The 17,355-nt window shown below is 40.9% G+C and overlaps 1 protein-coding gene across 1 annotated transcript in view; it reads left to right on the top strand.

The window, feature by feature from the left end:
- CSMD1 (CUB and Sushi multiple domains 1) overlaps positions 1 to 17,355 on the top strand; it is a 1,681,733-nt gene that overhangs the window by 937,883 nt on the left and 726,495 nt on the right. The window lies entirely within an intron of this gene.

The raw sequence follows: 17,355 nt of genomic DNA, 5'->3' as shown, positions 1-17,355 counted from the left end.
ATGAAGGTTTGATTTTGAAGCTTTCTCTTTGTATCGAATTTCTAGTGTTTATACCTGGATAGTATTGTATCACTGCCCATATGTTTGTTGGGATTCTTTAAAGATTTATTTATTTATTTATTTGAGAGAGAGAGAAAGAGAGAGAGCAGGGGGAGGGGCAGAAGAAGAGAGACAATCCTGAAGCAGACTCCCTGCTGAGAGCTGAGCCCCACAGTGGGGCTCAGGGGTTCATTCCCAAGACCCTGAGATCATGATCTGAGCCAAAATCAAGAGTTGGGACGCTTAACTTACTGAGCCACTCAGGTACCCCGCCCATATGGTTTTAGTAATTAATAATCCTTATCAATACCATAAAAAAGATTCAATTTACTAGGAGATCCATTGAAAACAATCCCACTTTGAATTTACAAACAACAATAATATGACTTTGTCAGGAAGCAAGATGCACTCCCGAGCAAACTTCTCATGCTTCCCCCAAATCATGGCTGTGAGAATATCAAGAGTTCAGTTAAGACCACATTCCCAAAGCACTTGCCACATGCAAGCCAGGACCCCAAAACAAGGAAATTGTAATAACCCCCATGCTCCAGAATCTAGTAGTTCAGAAAGACAGTTTGCAAACAACCCCCATGAAAGGCAGAATGAAAACCAAAATCATGCTAGACACTCCGGGAGATTTTAGTAACGTTCTAACAAATGGTCTGAATCGGTCCTATCTAAAATACATTTTAAATCCCATAATGCCTTCATTGTGTCCTTTTGGACAAGAAGTAGAAAACTAAGAGTAATTTGCAGGAAATTAAATACAGATGGTGCTGAGGAGTGCACATGGAGGTGAGCAGATTTCATTTGCCACCTGTGTCCCTGGGGCATGTGAACCTTCACAGAATGTGCATGACTTAGAATGAAGGGCCAATTTTGTTTTACCAAAATGCATTTGATCCATCATCAGGAGCATTGCCCATCTCACATTGTCTTCTGATGTGCCAGAAAGTTCCTTCTTTTATCCTCTTTGACTGCAGATACAGTGCCTTCCAAGTTTTACAGGAGTCATAGCAATCTGTTTCTTTCCCTGTGATCCAGACAAGACTGATCTCCTTTTTCAGACCTGCCTCTATTTGCCTTTATCTTTTAAGGCCATGTACTATATCTGTAGTCATAACAGGGTGCATATATAATCTATGATATTTATATATAATGTGGAAGAGCACACTGGGCGTGGGAGGTGAGGTCACACAGGGACATGGTATGTGGGGGTGTGAATTACTCCATGCAGTCTTGTGGGAAAATCCATCTGAGTTTTGTTGTATCAATCCACATCCACAGACATATCTATCACTGACTTAGAACAATCATAAATTAATATTCAGAAAGCAAAGTGACTGATCAATAGGTAGGTAGGTAGATCAATAGAGCTGTTTCTAAACTGTTATTTGATCTCCAAAGGTCCTGATCCTGATTAATAGATTGACTTTGAACTGCAAAAAAAAAAAAAAAAAAATTCTAGGTATCATTCCTCCAACCTGATCAATGTACCAGTGACTGGAAGAGAGGCAAAAAATAAAATACCACATTTGAAGATGCTCCATATTGGTAGATATAAGTAACATTCTGGTTGGCAGAAAATTCTAATAGTTTAGATATATCAGCCATTGATATGTCTCTCTCTCTCTCTCTCTCTCTATATATATATATATATAGTATAAATAAAATTATAGTATAAAACATTGTTATATTATACATAGTTATATATATACATATATATATATAGTTAAAGAGTGAAGAATGATAAGTAGAAAATTTGCATAGTCCTAAGATATAAAAAGGTCCAGAAATATAAGAAGGAATGAACATGGCTTACCAGTAATGTATTAGAAAACATCTTCAGACTGACTTTGAAGTTCAACTCCAAGACAAAACGATTTCAGGGAGCTGCCATATTTTTACTCTCATTAGCACATAGACCTTTATGCAAAGGAGGCATCGTGCCTAAGACCACAACTAGGCACGCCATATATGGAAGTATGGGGTCAGTACCAGATGTCAGCCTTTTGAAGAAAATTGACCAAATGGAGAGCATCCAGGATGATGTCAAGAAACCTTCAAAAGAGGACGGGAGCACACTTAAAATGGGTGCCATAAATGTCATGCAAGAAGTCATTGCATGTATATTTTCTGGTCCAGAGAGCAGAAATATCACTAATAAATGGAAGCTACAGGTGGTCCTTCCTGCTGATTCTCGAACGAGTCCATGGACACCAGAAGGCAGGAGAGCAGCAGCTCAGGATGAGTCAGGTTCTCTCTCCAAGTCCCCCAGCAGCTGCCCCCCTGACCATCTCTGCATGACTTTGCAACCAGGAGCATTCACAGTTTTCATTCCACAAGCCAATGGGAACCTTCCTGACACACAGGGAAAAATGGATTTTTCATTAAAGTCTTCCCTTTATTCTCTGCCTAGATTGAAACCCAGAGAGCCCCAATCTGTACTGTACTTTTGTTTCAACTAAACAAAATAAGAAAACAAAACAAAACAAGGTGGTTGTTAACCACACAATTGCAAAAAAGAAAAGCATAGTAGATGAGCAACCCAGAAAACCAACAAGAGAAACAAAACTAGTTATAGTGAAAACTTGTCTAATGTTTCCCAAATGCTATTTTAATATCTCTGCATTTATTCTGTCAAAGAATCTGAATCTTGGATTCGTTGGTGGAGGAAGGGAACACTTTCTTAGAAACACACATTTCTCTGCTTGCTGCCTTTGAAACATAACTGCAGTCACATTTATCACTTGTGGTCACTGTTAAGGATATAAAGATTCCATCAGTATTCCTTGGAGTAAATATGATCACAAATTATGTGGGATTCCTATAAAAACCCCGTGTGATTCTAAACTGCTAAGGAAGCCTTCCGGTGGTAGCTCTTGATGACAAACTGCTTCTCTGTTCAAGAGTACCATACCTAAGAAGAATTTTATAACTTCTAAAAACAAAGAATATCTTCTTTTTAACGTGCTGCTTTTCTTGGTCAAATAAACAACCACCACGATAAAATGTGTTTTCGATTTTCATGTCTATGTTCTTTATTCTTTGAATTTTACACTTTGTTCTTTGGCTTTTATCTCTTCAATCATGCCATCAAATTATGCCAAAAGTAGTAGTGCACTTGACTGACAAGTATGACTGCTCTGTAGTCGCTACTCCTAAAATATATTCACTTTCAAAATAGCATTGTGAACAAAGGAGTGGCAAATGCAATAAAAGCCACTTGATATATTTGCAATATCTTGTGTATATATTGGGTTCTTGTGGAATGACAGATTTATGTGGGACACACTATTTCTTTAAATCAGCTGAAAATTGAGCCGATTCTTTATATGTTGCCTCCATCATTAATTATAATTAAATAAGCGCCTCGTTAGCACAATCAGTCATGTAGACTTTTGATGTCTACAAGATGGATTTTTTAGAGACATATTAATATTGAACCACAAATGCCTCTTCCCTATTAAGTAGCAGTATTTATCGAACTGCAGTCTTACATATGTTTACTTGGCTATTTATAAAAATACAATTTTCACAAAATGAAATTCCCATTGATTTCTGAAACTGATAAATCATTTTAAGTGTTTGTAATAAAGTCCCAGTTTATATAGAGAGCACCTGTCTCATAATTCAAGGGAAAACCTGACCATGGATTTAAATGTTGGGTTGACATAAATAATTAGTTTTCTTTTTAGGTGATAGCTCTATATAACTACTAATTTTACTTTTTACCTCAAGTTGAAACTTTATATAAAATGAAGGCTTTCATGTTGTTAAAAAATGTATCTTAGGGGGGCGACTGGGTGGCTCAGTCGGTTAAGCGTCTGCCTTCAGCTCAGGTCATGATCCCAGGGTCCTGGGATCGAGCCCCGCATCGGGCTCCCTGCTCCGTGGGAAGCCTGCTTCTCCCTCTCTCATTCCCCCTGCTTGTGTTCCTGCTCTCGCTATCTCTCTCTCTCTAATAAATAAATAAAATCTTAAAAAAAAAAGTATCTTGGAAAATTGGGAACTTCATCTTTTCAGATTAATTCGAATTTGGATGACATGTATGTTTGTCGGTTCTCCAATGCTCACGTGAGATACAATCGCAAAAGCTCTAAGAGATGGTAGACATGGGTCCTAGCACCAGTGCATGTGTCTGTCTCTCCCTTTAGAACAGGAGCTCTGCAAAATAGTAAAGGCCGTAATCTAGAACCCAGGAGACACTCAATATATGTTGAAGAAAAGAAGGAAATTAAATGAGGGGCTCATACTGTCCCCAAGGCCCCAGGGACTGCTGGGGAGACAGAAGTAGTGAGATGCCCTGTAGGTGGCGCCCTTGCTCACTTGTATGACAAGGACATGGACTACTCTTCCAAGGGGAACTTTCAGGTAGGTAGGGACACATCAAGTTCTAATCAAAATAAGTTAGCAACCTCTAATCTTATAACCTCTAAAGAATTCTGAAAACTTCCAAACCTCTAAGAAAATAGTTTTCAGTAAGTATAACTTCACTCAAATCAGATACACAACCACTTTCCCTAAATATGTAACTTAGCTTCTCTCGGAACCAAAGATTCTTGCTAAGTGCCAACGCAAGTCCTTTAAAAATTCGTAGAAGATGCCAGTCTCTGTGTTCCAAGCTGCTGATTCTTGGCCTCCTCTCTTTTGTCAAGTACTTTCTGCCTCCCGTGCCTTGCTGTCTTAGTCTATAAAATCGGAATAACAACATTTACCTCACAGAGTCCTTGTACATAGCTAAGAAAATGAAAAGAAAGCATAACAAGCACTCTGCAGGGCTGCACTGAAGTGTGAGAGCATTTGTTACCCGCCGGTAATCCTTCCTCATTCTTAGAGTCTGCCCAGCCTAAATTAACTACCACAGCTTCATATTTCAAGTCTTAAGAGATATTTTAAAACTCAAAAATGGGCAAACACTTTCGGCAGAAAGCTGAATCGCTGCACCGTCCTCTGGACGGCTGTTCCACTGGGAAGCTGAACCGAAGCCTTCTCTAGAACCCAGTGTCTACACTCCATGTACGGGCTTGGCAGAAGTGAGTACATCTGTGTGACAAAAAACATATATGGAGACTGTACGTAGATGCTTCATTCATAATTGTGAAATATCATGACCCTGGAAATAACCAGTGTCCATCAACAGTGGATCAAATTAGGAAATTATATATATTCACATAATGGAATACTAAAGAAAAATGAAAAAAGGCGAGCTGACTCTACACACAAGAAGAGTGAATCTTATCAACATAACACTGAGTGAAAGGATCCAGACAGGGAAGCATGTACATTGTTCTATCCATATCAGTATAATAATATAGGGACGCCTGGGTGGCTCAGTTGGTTAAGCATCTGACTCTTGGTTTTGGCTCATGTCGTGATGTCAGAGTCATGAGATAGAGCCCTGCGTCAGGTTCTGCGCTCAGCACAGAGTCGGCTTGAGATTCTCTCTCAAATAAATAAATAAATCTTAAAAAAATAAAGTAATAATATAATATAAATAGTAATTCAGGAATATATGTACATATAAAATTTAGGAATCTAAAAACTAAGTATTTAATGGGTGTTCATTACTAAAAGAGTATTTTACTGTGTGTGTGTGTGTGTAATAATTAAACTTAAAAAAGTGTTTTAAAAAATGGAACAATCCCTTTCCAAGAAGATGACAATTTCTTCAGAATTTTCTTACAAATAGGATCAGGCAAAAATACCTAGAGAATTCCTACTCAATGTCATGTTGCTAATGAATGTCCAAATTAGAAGCTGCATACCGCACACAAGGAAGGGGGGATCGTAAGGCATGTAGCCCACCCCACACAGCTTGTAAATGGCAGCGTCAGGACATAAATATAAATCTCTGTTCTTTCTTTTCAACGTCATCCTTTCCAACCCTATTTTTGCAAATGACTTGCTGCACTGCTTCTACTATTTCCAATCAGAGCATCTTTCTTTGGGGAGCAGTGATTTATTTTTGTAAAACAGAAATCCCAATGAAGAAAGCATCACTTCAGGACAGCTCTAAGTTAGTGGCAACTTAATCTGTTTTCTCAGGTTGATATATTCCAAGCAGAAAACTGGCAGACCAATGGAGGAACAGGTGCCATAATGATGGGAGGGGGTTGGCAGAAATAATGAATCTGGAGCATGAAACATTGGATGACAGACTTGAGTAAATATATTCATAAGGAATAAATGTGTGTGTGTGTGTGTGTGTGTGTGCAGCTAAAGGACAGCGTGAAGGTAGAGGGTAGTTCTGGAAAGAAGCTAAAGAGGAAGGAAAATGAAAGCACATAGAACAAGGGAACAGCTCCACAGCATAGCTAAGGGCAGGCCGGGACTGGCAGCAAGGCTCCCTGGGCATGTGTCATGCTCTAGTGGCACCTTGGGAACTGAGGACACCACTGTGCGGACAGGCGGTCCAAAGTGTGAGCCCTGCCCCTTTCCTTCCACCAGGAGAGTTTCCCTGCGTGGCTGAGAGAGAATGGGGATTGGAGGTAGACTTCCTTGGTCTCAGTCCAGCGAGGAATGGGTAACTGGAGAGAAGAGACACTAGACATAGAGCCCAGCTAGAGCAGAGCCCATTGCCTTTTTTATAAAACAGGGAGAAGAACCACTATCACCTGTGCACAGACGTGTAGATTAAAGAGAATACCTCTGAAGCATCTAGCGCAGTGCCCAGAGTGGGATCCTGTGCGTCTCATAAACCTGGGTTTATAATCTCGATATGGGGAAAATACCTGTGCTAATCTGCAGATCCGTCTGACAGACTTAGCTTGGAAAAATACAACGAGTGCTTTTGCAGGTTTGTATTATTTCCACAGACTTCCTGGAACTTCTTGGCATGATTTTCATTTCCCAGCTGCTTCATTTCTTACACCCCTGTTTGCCCTTTCCATTTACCCTACTTCCTTGACCCAAGTACAATAACCGTGCTTTGGAAGTCAGTGCATTTGGAATTCAATTCTATTCAGTTCCCTTATTGCATATCTGCTCTGTGGCCCACAGTGTGCCAGGAACATGGAACCCAAAGTCATGTTTCAGCCCCGGAATTCCAGTAAAGAGGTCAGAGAGATACATAAACTGACAAGTCACATACTATGTGGGTGAAGTTATGCACAAAATGCCCCCAAATTAGAAAGCTGCATGCCAGCTGACTTGGCAGGGAGCAGAGGGTCTGTTTTGGGAGGTTTCCTGGAGGAGGCGATTTCGGGACTGCGTTCAGGTAGCCAGGAAAGAGGAAGGAGAGGAATCTAAGAAAAGCGTAAGCAGAGCCCAAGCAGCATGACATGCCGTGGTGTGTTCAGGCTCCTGCAAATATTGATGGTTCAATATTCAAGTGTGAAGAGAGTCCAATAGAGCAATAAGAAATAAAGCTGGAAAGGGATAGCTGGATCTGGGAAGGGTTTGATGCTATCCTTAAAAACTTAGCCGTACCATGGGCAAACAATAAAGATCACTGGAGTGTTTGAGAAGATGGAAGATGGAGAACAATGCACGCAGTTTTATCACCAGGGCTGCTGGTAGGTTCCCCTTTGTTAGCTTGCGGGTAGCGCCCAGGGATATCTCAGAAAGGAGGGCGATGTACTGCAACGTTTTAAGACACTGACCATGGGAACGAAGATTGTTCCCAGGTCATCATATTTAAAGAAGGGGGGAAATGTTGCTGAGGAATATAAATTTGCCCTAAAGGGATCAAATGCCCTTTGGTCCAAGGCTTAGTCACAGTCAAATTTAATGAATTAATATATTTGAGAGAATGTGTCCACCAGAAGTGTGTGTATGCGTGTATTTGGTGGGGACTGTCATGTACACTTCAGAGTCCAGTGACCCAAGTGCTAGACAGGATACTGATGTGAAGCCCGGTGACATGGATTCCCAGGCTCAGCTACCGTGGTCCGGTAGCAACCCAGCTTCCTCCTGGGGACGCACACGTGGGTGGAATGAATTAGCATATTCAACCAAGAGTCATGGTATGCCCACTGTATACCATCACCCCTCCGGTTACGGTAGTGGACGACAAAGGGAAGGCCTCTTCTCACATGGAGTGGACATTCTAGGGAAGGTGAGAGAATCAATCAAACACACCAAGAAGACAGCAAGTGGCAGTACACGTAGGGAACTTTATCTTTAGGTCAGGAAAGGCCCTTCTGAGGGAGGAACACCTGCCCTGAGATCTGAACGGCGTGTGAAGTTCAAAAAGATGAGCAAAGCAGAGAAAGAAGCAAGTGCCAGTCCTTTGAGAAAGGAAGAGCAGCAGAAGACCAGGAAGTTGTGAAGTATGGTAAAGCACAGGAGACACATCGGGGCAAAATCCTGCAGGGACTTGTGGGGGTTCCACAGGGCTACACTGGGCTTAGGTACAAGGTTGAGGCTTCAGAATATCTGGCATGAGAAAGTGCCATTATCTGATTTCCATTTTGAACATGTTGAGATTTTGTGTAGAGAATGCAATTCTATACATTAATATTCTGTCCCCTTGATGAGGTACAGTATTCCTTGAAATGATCCTTGTGGTTCTTCCTCCCTTCTCTCTACTTTTGGTTCCTCGGCCACATTGTGAGATACAGAACATGCCACAGTGCTTGAAAATCACACTTTCTGGTCTATAACGTTGAGGCCACACCTGGGCTAAAGTGATTAGTTGAGGTGACGCTCCCAGGGGTCAGCTGCATGCAGGGCTCTGTCCTGACTCAGGTGAGAGACACCTTTAATGCTCTCATTTGTCCAAACTGTCATTGGGCCAAAAATTTTTACCTACTACTCAGTGTGGTCTTTAGCTACGTGTCTAACAACGGTTTATTATACATGTCCCACGTAACTTGTAAAAGACGATAAATAGAACAGGTATGATTTCGTGTGTCTTTCCTTGTATTAAAAAACCCTAAAGGTAAAAATTCATTCCAAACCGCTCTTTGATGTCTACTAAGGATAGAACGAAGAGAATGGGCTTAAATTTCAGTAGTAATTATTTTGACTAGACATTGAGGGTAATTTCTTACTAATGTTGAAATGAAAGAACATATTTCTTAAGGAAAGTATGCAATTTTATTCATCAAAGATGTTCAATTGATAGATAGAGTTCTCACCTCAAGGAAGCCCTAATGGAGTAAATGAACTTTTGAGTTTGTTCTAGACTTCTGATTTAAATCGATGCATTGTCATGTATCGATTTATTTTAAGGTTATGTTGGAAATATTAGCCCATGATAAATCTTAGTCATCGTATATAAAACCACTTAAACTAAAACCTTTCTTTTTCTAAACTTTAAAATGTGTTTCACCCTGGAAAAACTTAAAGTCAACAATGTCACTCACTACATCACAGCTATTTAAAAAGACTAATAAATGTCAACAACAGGTAGATGTTAAATTCTTATGCTTGAAGACATAAAGGCTTAGGAGGGTATTACTCCCTTGGTGAATTGTCTTTCTATAATTTCTGCTTATGTGATGTTGACACGGAAATTGTTCTGGCTTTCAGTTTAACAAACCCCTAACTGTACTCATTCTTCGTGCTTCCTCTCTCTTGTTGGCAGTTTGATCAGTCAAATTTGCAGACTGTGTTTAGTGTTTATTTGCTAAATGCACATATCCACCTCTTCCAGTGCCTCATAGTGTGGTTTCTTCTCCCTGAGCTGCTGTGGCTACCCCTCACCCAGAGAGGTTACCACGTGGCTCTGTAGGATGCCACAGGGCCATCCCGGGTCAGTCAGAGCCCTGGGAATCCAGTCTGCTTTAGAAGCCACACTGCTTGTTCTCTTAATCATCTGGGTCAGGTTACTCAAATTGAACAGCAAAGCAGTCACTCAATCAATGTCCTGAGTGATCCAGGATGAGGCCGTTAGCTTCGGCACTACCAGTGACTGCCTCGTTGGATGAGAGCCTCACGCCTCTTGCAGAATGATAGTGCAAACGTCTCAGAGTCTGAGCCCAACCCTCAACATGAGTCCAGATGTGAGTTTAAGTTGGGTTTGGAAGCAATGTGTAGCGGGAGGATGCATGTAGTAAGCCATTGAAGATTGTGACTGTTCCATTGTGGGCGAGTTTATTTTTGTACATATGCAGACAGTGGTTCCAGCAAATCACTTCACTGCATTTCACGTTTGCATTTAGTTACTCATCTGAAAGTCCTTTCTTTACTACAATTCCCGGGAAGTTTCTCCAAAAGTCCCTTGCATCTGGTGAACCATCCCAGAGGTGGTCTCTAAGGGCTCACAATGTTCTAGCCAACGTCTTTGTACAGTTGACCACCATGATCTTTACCATTGGAAAGGCTATATATTTCCCTCCATGGGAGACCCGAAGTTTACTTTTTACAATCAACTAACCCAAAGATATATAGGGAATTAACGGGAGGATATATAACATACAAAGGATAGAGTTCTATTTTCCCGTTGATATTTTGAAATTTGCCTTGCACCTAATAATAGGAGCTTAGTTTTCACCAGCCATACATCCAGGGCTGCAATTCAGTTCATATATCCATGTTTATTGTTAAAATATTGGCTTATGAATTATCTGCATGAGATGATAAATAACCATATCCTATTTATCTGAATAGCCTACTGAATGCCCCCCTCTCTGCCTGCACTGGGCTCTCCTGCAGAATGCCTGTGTTACTGCACAAAATTCCTTAAAGATTTAAGGTCTAAACTTTCACACCTGCCCAGAGATAGGAGAGCCTGCAGCTTCTGCTCTGATTGATTTGTGCCTGCCCTACTAGGTGCTCAGTATATTTTTAAATGTCATTCCTGAATATAGTTGTAAGAGCTGTATGTGACTAGCTATATGTGACTATTTATTAAGCATGCCATTAAGTTCTATAGAAATAAACAGAAAAAACAAATATGGATGCCTTTCTTTCTAGAGAAATACATACCAAGGCTCCAGAATACATATGTTAAAATATGTTTCTAAGTCACCCACTCTTCATTTTAATCCAGTGGTAACTTTCTTTGGCTGTACGTTTTGTTTGTTTGTTGCTTTGTTTTGTTTTGCTTTGTTTTTTTGCTTCCAAAATGTTCAAAAGACTTCCACGTTAAATCTTGTCTGTTATAAAGGCCCTTATACTTCCCATGCCTGGGGTTCCAATCTGGTCATGCCAGGTCCCTGGGTAAACACAGCTGTAGCTCCCATGATGTACAACCTGCAGAGCAGACACCAAAGCTCTCAGAGACAAATCTCCAGCCTTCCATTTCAGACTCATCTTTTCATCCACATTCCAGAAATTCCGCACACTCAGTGCCCCCAGACGTGTCATTCACGCCCCACCCTGGCTGTTCATTCCCACCAACTGTGTAGCCTCTTGGCCTTTGTCGTTTTTCCTCTCTGAAGAAGCCTTCCCAGTCTCTTGAGCCAACACCAACCATGTATCTATATGTACATGTACAACACTTAGCCTTTTCTTACAACTTGTGTTTTGAGCTTTATTGAGATATAGTTGACAAATAAAATTGTCATTATTTAAAGTGTGCTCTATGATGATCTATTTACACAGTATGGGAGGATGTCCCCCATCAAGCTAATGAACACACATCCGTAACCTCACATACTCACCTTTTTAAAAATTTTTTGGTGAAAACATTTAAGTTCTATCTCATAACAAATGTCAGCTGTATGATGAAATGTTATCAACCATATTCGCCATGGTACACATTATAGCCTCAGATCTTGTTCATCTCATGACTTAGAGGTTGGACCCTTCTACCAATCTTTCATGATTTCCCCCATCCCCAGCCCCTGGAAACCACCTTTCTATTGTCTACTCTCTGTTTCTGAGTTTGACTTTTTTAAAAATATATATATCACACAATTGCTTGCAATGTAGCTATACATTGTTTTTGTTTTGTTCTGTGTTTTAAAGTAGAACAACATTCTCTGTTGTCTCCAGCACTAGACAGAGTGATTTTCAGACCTGGTATTCACTTCCTGCTTGTTGAATGAATAGTTCAATGCCTGAACACACTGGGTGTTATACGCAAACAATGAATCATGGAACACTACCTCAAAAACTAATGATGTAATGTATGGTGATTAATGTAACATAATAAAATAAAATGTAAAAATAAATAAATAAATAAATAAATAAATAAATAAATAAATAAGAAAAAAAATTAAAAAAAAAAAAAGCACCTGAAAGGGATATACTACTCTGCATTCATTAAAATGGTAGCATGGCATAGTGGAAAGACATTGACCTATGGAGTCTGAAGACCGCTGTGACCTTGAGCAACTCTCTCAGCTTCTTTAGATGTCTGTTTATTCATCCCTACCATAGTGCTAGACACAGCTGCCTTGCAGGCATATCGTGGGGCTCGGACGGAGAAGCTGTACAAAGGCCATGTTCTAATGTGGCACAGATCTGACTGCTTTAGCCAGTGCCATGCTCTGTGCTTAGGTGACCCATGCAGAGAGATGGCTGGGATACAGAGTCCCCTGGACCCTCACAAGTTTGTGTGGCCTTGGTGTCATTCCCCTTCTCGACTGCAAATCACTGCATCTACATGTGATGTGTGTTACCTGGGGCAGTAAGGACACATTCAGAAAATCAAAAGTAACTCTTCACAGGGAAAAAGTTGAGTCGCTTATATCGGGAATTTCCTAAACCTCTCCCCTCTGATCCTTCAGAAATGTCCCACGAGACGCTAGACCTGAGTGGTGACCCTGAGGGTAGATGAAAGGATGGACAGGGGCTCTGCTACCTCACGGCCGTAGAAGCAAGAGTGGAGGCTGTGACCTTCTTATGGGGAAGCACAGATGGCCTCCAGTGAGTGGACCACTACCTCTGTGTCCCACAACATCCTTGGGTACTGGATACGCCCTTTCTGACCTTGGATGCCTATAATTCCAAACAGAGTCTGACTGGGTGGTGGCTATGTGCACCGGTTTGATTGTGATGGTTATTTCACAATGCACACATGTATCAGAACATCAAGTTGTACATCTTAAATATATACAATTTTTATTTGTCAGTTATACCTCATGAAGCTAGGGGGGTAGATAAAGATAGAAAGAACCAAAATTGAAGTTGGACAAATAAAGACTCGATGGCATTTTTTTCTAATGCTGAGTAATCGTAAGCTGATTGTGCTTACATACTTTAGTCACCTTTATGGTACGATTTCCCAGATAAGTAGAGCATTTTTTTAAATAATTCCCTAAAAACACACTATTATAGATGTATACATAGGCAACATCCTTTTCATTATTACCTTTTTTTTTTCAGAAAATTGCAATATTTATCTCTGGCCAATAAATAATTGACTCAACTTAAATATCTTAACCAAGTCGACATTAGAGTTCTCTCTTACTTCTTGTCTACAGGTTGAAATGGTTGTGAAGACCGGTATATCCACTTTCCATAATTCAGCCATTATCAGCCTTGGCTATGGAATAGTGACAGATGGAACCTTTTAGAAACCACCCAGAAATTATAATTTTTGTGATTTAGGCTGAGGACCAACATGGCTCATTTTTTTTTCTTTAAAGCTTTCTAGATCATTCCAATGTGGATCCAGACTTAGCAAAATGATGCACGCTATCTATTAAGCATTCTGATACAATCACCCCCCCCTTATCCATGGGGGATGTTCCAAGACCCCCAGCAGAGGCCTGAAACCATGGTAGTATTGAATCCTGTTTGTTTTATGTTCATTCCTCTGTGTGCACACCTCTGGTAAACTTTAATGTGTAAATTAGGCACAGTAGAATTAACAATAACTAATAATAAAATAGAACAATTATAATAATACACTGTAATAAAAGCTACGTGAATGGGGTCTTTCTCTCTCTTTCAAAATGTCTTATTGTCCTGCACTCTCCCTTCCTCCTGTGCTGCTGCAAGATGATAAAACACCTGCTTGATGAGGTAATGTGATGTAGAGTCAGGCTGTGCTTGGCCCCCGATGCTGTGTCAGAAGGAGGCTCACCTGCTTCCAGACCATGGTTCACGATGGGGGAACTAAGAACATGGAGAGTGGAACCCCAGATAAGGGAACTGCTGTTCTAGTTCTGCAGTTTACCTCACCACCAGGAAACAGCAAAGCTTTAAAAGGTGATAGCTACTGCATAATATTTTTTTAAAGATTTTATTTTTTATTTGACAGAGAGCTAGAGAGCGAGCACAAGTAGGCAGAGAGGCAGGCAGAGGGAGGGGGAGAAGCAGGCTCCCCACTGAGCAAGGAGCCCGTCGCAGGACTCAATCCCAGGACCCCACGATCATGACCCGAGCCAAAGGCAGCCGCTTAAGCGACTGAGCCAGCCAGGCGCCCCTGTTGCATAATATTTTGAAATTCAAAATTTAACTCCGATTTGAATTGTCCACTTAAAAAAAATACACATATTAGAAATCGCGTTGGAGGGGAGGGGTGGAAGGATAGGGTAACAGGGGAGGGTATGTGTTGTAATGAGCACTGGGTATTATATAAGACCGATGAATCACAGACCCGTACCTCTGAAACAAGTAATACATTATATGTTAATTAACTGAATTTAAATAAAAAATAAAATGCTCAGAAAAAAAAAAGTCACCTTGGTATATGGTGGAATGAATGAACCAAGAACAAATCCACTCTAATATTAACCAAAAAAAAGTAGATTATTCATTTATCTCTTATTTGCTTAATAAGTTATGGAAATGGCAGGCACAAGTGAATGTTATTTATGACTTCATTCAAGTGATACCTTCTTAATTTTTTTAAGATTATTTTATTTATTTTAGAGGCAGATTGCGTGTGTGCATGCGCATGCATGCTTGAGTGGGGGTATGAAGACAGGGAGAGAATCTTCAAGCAGACTCCCCGCTGAGCACAGAGCCTGACTCAGGGCTCAGTCTCAAGACCCCAGATCATGAGCTGAGCCAGAATCAAGAGTCTGATGCTTAACCGACTGAGCCACCCAGGTGCCCCATCTTGTTAATGTTTTGAAATCATTCTATATAGTCCTACAAACTCTCTGTCATCCTCATTATTTTAACTTTTAGTCTTTAGAATGACTTGAAACATAACAACTTGGTTAATTCAACCTTTAACACAAAGGTACAAAGATCGGTATTTTTCTCAAATTATTTTTGAGAATGTTCTCTTCTTTGTTCTGAGTAATTTCTCTTTTTTTGTTCTAAGTAATCTTTATGCAATTCCAAATTTTGAGACCAAAATTTATAAAATAGTTTATATTAATGAATGCCAGTGTTAACTTCAAACCTGTATTAGTTGCTACCACAAATTTAAATAATATGGTATTTAAGTGATAACAAACATTCATGTAAAATCTAATTTAACTTGGTAACTCAAACATAATATACATTTTAAAAATCCTTACCTGTCACATGATAAATATAAATTTTGTAATTAAATATAGTATAAGCATGGGGTACAAAAATAACTCACTGTCTCTGCCTTCAGGAGTTTATAATTTAATTAGTAGCTCTCAATATGTATTTGGGTCAGATTCCCTATTGAAAATGTAATACATACCAGATTCAACACACATTTTTGTGAAATTCTTGTTTGCACGAAATCCTAGGGGTTACAAATAGATTTCAGGTTAAGAATTATATCTATTGAGGGGCGCCTGGGTGCCTCAGTCGTTAAGCATCTGCCTTCGACTCAGGTTATGGTCCCGGGGTCCTCGGGCTGAGCCCCGCATCGGGCTCCCTGCTCTGCGGGAAGTCTGCTTCTCCCTCTCCCACTCCCCCTGCTTGTGTTCCCTCTCTCGCTCTCTCTCTCTCTGTCAAATAAATAAAATCTTTAAAAAAAAGAACTATATCTACTGAGATTATAAGGTAAGAACTTCGGCTTTTGGTTAATGTTGGGCTGTAGGAGACCCACTTATTAGAAGGATGATAGATACAGATAGGTAACTAGATCAATAGACAGACAGGGTTTCTGATAGGTATATATAGGTAGATTAGGCAAAGGTGCCAAGGGGACAAGGCTGTGTTGTGAGTGGAACTCGGAAGAAAGAGAGAGGCTACAGCTTGAAAGGGCAATTTGAGAGGGAAAAAAAAAATCAAGAGTGCTTGGAAAAAGTTGAAATACATTTGACATTTGTGGAAGATTGATGGAAAAGTATGTGTTGGCCAGCATGTGACTGACATTATAAAGAACCTGAACTTTGTAATTGAGGTCTTTAGGGGTTGCTGAAGGACACCTGAACAGGGTTTGACCTCATAGAGAGAGGACAACGGGTCTGGGGTAGGTCAGAGAAAGGAGCACGGTGTTGCCACAAATACATTCAACTACCATAGGGCACACTGTTCTTTCTAAAGATGACTATCCATTCAGAGAATTGAAATTCAGCGCGGTGTTCCTGTCCTAGCTGGCAGTTTAGAAAATCCTTATTATTTTTTATTATGTTAGAAGTTACCTGTCTGTACTCTCTGACTGCACTGAGTGAGTCAGGTTTAACCAAGTTAATCCTAAAGTCACTGAATGCATATAAGAGACATAAGTCTGCCTACTGAAAAGTGTAAAACAGACCGGAACTGAATCACATTGCATTTGCTGATCTACTGGGTAAAACTGCTCTCACATCTATCATGGGATGTGACAGTCAAATGATGAACAAGAGAGCTTGGATCAGAACGCCTGCCACATAAGCCTTCCTGCGATACCATTCTTTCCAATCCCTCTGGGTCAAACCTCCTGAAGGGATGCCTGGCAGACGCTGTTCATCATGTGCTTCCTGCTGTGCTGTCCGCAGCCTCTTAAGCCGCCACACCCTGTCTCATCGACCTACACCTTCCCCCCACTCCACGAGCAGGGGCCTTGGATGTGGTTCTGCCCTCATTCCCCATTTCTGTGCTCTTCCCACTGGGCAGTCATGTCCGTCCAGAGCCTTGTTAAGGTGGTGCTCAAGATAGGAACTTTCTGCCCCTCTTCGTCCTCACTTCCTTTGTGGGGCTTGCTTGGTTCACGTTGCCTCCCTCCTCCGCTGTAGGCAATGGAACCGACATCCCAAATCCCTAAACTTGTCTCTGCACCTCTGCCTCCAATCCCAACACCTCCTCCCTCTCCTCCTGTGTTTCCCATGGTTCCCCTATATGGGAAACGCTCCCCCTTCCTGCCGTCTGTGACTCAGACACGTCCTCCGAGTATGCTGTCGGCAGGACTGTCTCCTACTTCTGAGGAGTCCTGTAGAACCCGCTCTTTTTTCCACCCCAGTCATGCAGCTCTTGACTAGTACTGCCTCGTACTGTTAATTCCTCCTTCCATGTGAGCTGTATGATGCGGGCGCCACTGGCCACATGGGGCTGGTTTAGACAGAGATGAGCTGCAGGTGTAAAATACACAGGTCTAAAAGCATTATGGGAAAAAATTAC

Source organism: Eumetopias jubatus, unplaced genomic scaffold (genome assembly GCF_037043125.1).
Source record: "Eumetopias jubatus isolate StellerSeaLion01/CBP00866 unplaced genomic scaffold, mEumJub1_p1.0 scaffold_2, whole genome shotgun sequence".
Taxonomy (NCBI): Eukaryota; Metazoa; Chordata; class Mammalia; order Carnivora; family Otariidae; genus Eumetopias; species Eumetopias jubatus.
The sequence above is the reverse complement of the archived record's forward strand: the minus strand, read 5'-3'. Positions and strand labels throughout refer to the sequence as shown.